This window comes from Triticum aestivum, chromosome 7D (assembly GCF_018294505.1).
Source record: "Triticum aestivum cultivar Chinese Spring chromosome 7D, IWGSC CS RefSeq v2.1, whole genome shotgun sequence".
Classification (NCBI taxonomy): domain Eukaryota; kingdom Viridiplantae; phylum Streptophyta; class Magnoliopsida; order Poales; family Poaceae; genus Triticum; species Triticum aestivum.
Genome location: NC_057814.1, coordinates 333,364,981 through 333,367,705, shown reverse-complemented (window position 1 = coordinate 333,367,705; position 2,725 = coordinate 333,364,981).

Below are 2,725 nucleotides of genomic sequence, written 5' to 3'. Positions count from 1 at the left end.
GGTGAATTACCTCGCCAACTGCCAGCTTTCCGAAGACTGGCAATTCGGCAAGGAGCCATACAGCCGCGCCAATCCTCCGCCTACGGTACGCTCCCCTCGTCTCTTTTTCTTTCTCTTTCTCTCAGCTTTGTCGCCGAGTTCCTCTGGGCCGACTCTAACTCAGTCGGCTTGCTCTTTTGACAGAGTCCTCTGCTCCGGCCGGCCGGCGGGGCAGACGTGGAGCGCCGCTTCGTCCCGACCGGACCGAACACGACCAGGAGGACCCCGACCTGGGGGCGGTCCATATGGAGGATGCCGCCGAGCCGGCCGGCGGCCAAGCCGGCGGCGAAGCAGGCGGCTCCGGGTTCACCGCTACCTTCGACGACTGGCCGGACGAGGACGAAGCCGAAGCCGTCCCGCATCGCCAGCCGGCATCCGGACGCGGCGCGGGCTCCTCCGGCGCGCAGCCTGCTCGGGGTAGAGGCCAGAAACGTCGCGCCACCCAGGGCATGTTCGATAGCCGGACGAAGAAGCCCAGGGGTGGGGCGGCGGCCACCAGGCGGGAAGAGGCGGCCGCGAAGGCGGCTCGCTTCCGCAAAGTGGTGAAGCAGCCGCAGACTGTGTCGGCGTAAGTTCTCTCTTTCTATGTACTGTCCTTCTTTCTTTCCTTTGGTGGTTCTTGAATCTTCGTCTTCTTTTTCAATGGTCAGAGCTCCGCTATCACTTGAGCGGGCGGCCGCCGGCTCCGTCGTCGAGTCGCCAGGGGGCTCTGGGAGCACCCTCCGCCGCGTATATCCCCGCGCCGCCCTCCTGGAGGCGACGGAAAGGAACGCGCGGGAGGCGCGGGAGGAGCAGGAAGCGCGGGAGGCGGAGGCACGGAGGGCAGCCGCCGCCCAGGCAGCTCGGGAGGAGGAGGCGGCGAAGGCGCTCGCCGAGGCCGCAGCCAAGGCCCAGGCAGAGGCCGAGGCCGAAGCGGCGGCAGGGGAGGCTTTGATGGTCACCCCCCTGCGCACCATGGCGCCCGGGGACGTGGATCCCTCGCCAGGGGGAGCCAGCGGTTCCCAGCCGGGGCTGGGAGGAAGCGGCGACGACGTCGTCATCTTGGGGGAGGCGCCGGGGCCGACTCCTCCGACTAGGGCGACCCAAGGCCGCCAGCCTGAGCCTGCGCCCGCACAGTCGGCGGAGGGCGAGCCGGCCGCGGGGGCTGAGGTGGCGGTCCGGGTTCCGCCAAGCCGGCGTGCAGGGAAGGCCGCGTCTGAACCGCAGAAGGCTGCGTCGGAGCCACAGCCGGCCGTGGGCTCCAGCTCGTCGGCCCGAGACGCGGAGGCGGCCAGCGCTACCTCGGGGTGGACGCCGGGCGGAGGGACAGCCGTGGTGAACGTCGCTGCACAAGACGTCCGGACCCGGCTGCAAAGCCAAGCCGCGGCGCTGAGGCAGTTCACCGACGAATTCCTCGCCACGCGGGCAGCCATCCGGGTTAGTATTCTCATCTTGTTCTTTCTTGAACTTGATTTCTCTCGTGGGGGCGCGTCAGCGCACCCACTGGGTGTAGTCCCCGAGTTCCGAGTCGGCTGCTGAGCAGGCGGCTTGGAACTTCTTGGAGATTTTGTTTTTGCTGCTTTTGTTCTCACTTCGGTCTTCTGTCCGTCTTGCAGGACTACCACAACCTCCGAGCGGCCGCCTTCAACTCCCAGGCTCGGGAGCTGACTCAGAAGACCGCCGATCTCACTGAAAGCCGAGGTATGTGACTTGATCTTTATCTCATGTGGGGGCGCGTCAGCGCACCCACTGGGTGTAGTCCCCGAGATTCGGGCCGACTGCTGAGCAGTCGGCTCGGATCTTCCTTGATGATTTCTCATTGTTCTTCTTCTTCTTCTTCTATCTCTGCAGCGGCCAACGCCAGTCTGAGGGCACAGCTGGGGGAGTCCCAGACTGCTCTTCGTGCCAAGGACGCGGAGCTCGCCGCCTTGGTGCAGGAGCGCGACCGCCTGGTCAAGAAGCTGGCCGACCAGGAGGAAGGCCACAAGGCTGCGCTGAAGGCTGCGCAGGATCGCGAAGCCACCCTCCAGGCCGAGTTCGAGACGGAGGCGGCCGGCTGGGCAGAGGCCAGGCAGACTCTGGTCTCCGGCTATGGCCAGATTGAGGACCTGGTTGACGGTAAGTCGTCTACCCCTTCGTCCTTTCTTGCCATCTGCCATTTGACTTGTTTTTCTGATTTTGGTGTTCTTCTTTTCTTTCTTCTTCGCGCAGAGTACTTCCCCGGCTATTCCACTGCCGCCAACCAGGCCATCGAAGCCCGTCGCCAGGCGAAGAGGCAAGCCGGCTTCGAGATCTCGCCAACCGCCGGCCGCTCGCTGGAGGAACAGCTCCTGGCGATCCAGGCTCGCATCCAGCCGGCTCACAGGCTGCTCCGCCGGCTTCAGCGCGCGGGATCGCAGGTCTTGGCCGCCCTCTGGCCCGGCCAAGTGGTCCCTCGCACCCCCAGTCGGACCGCCGACTGGCTGGAGGTGGCAGTCGGCCGCTTCGAGGCTTGGAAGGCGTCAGCGGCTCGCTCCGGCGCCAGGCGGGCGCTGGAGTTCGTCAAGGCCTGGTATCCCGGCCTGAACCTGGACCAGCTGGCGACCTGGCGGCAGCAAGCCGACACGGAGCTGGAGCCGGCGCGGCCGGCCATCATTCGGCGGGCTTCAGCGATCGCCGACTACACCGACACCAACGTCTTCGCCCCCGAGGTGGACGACAATGGAGT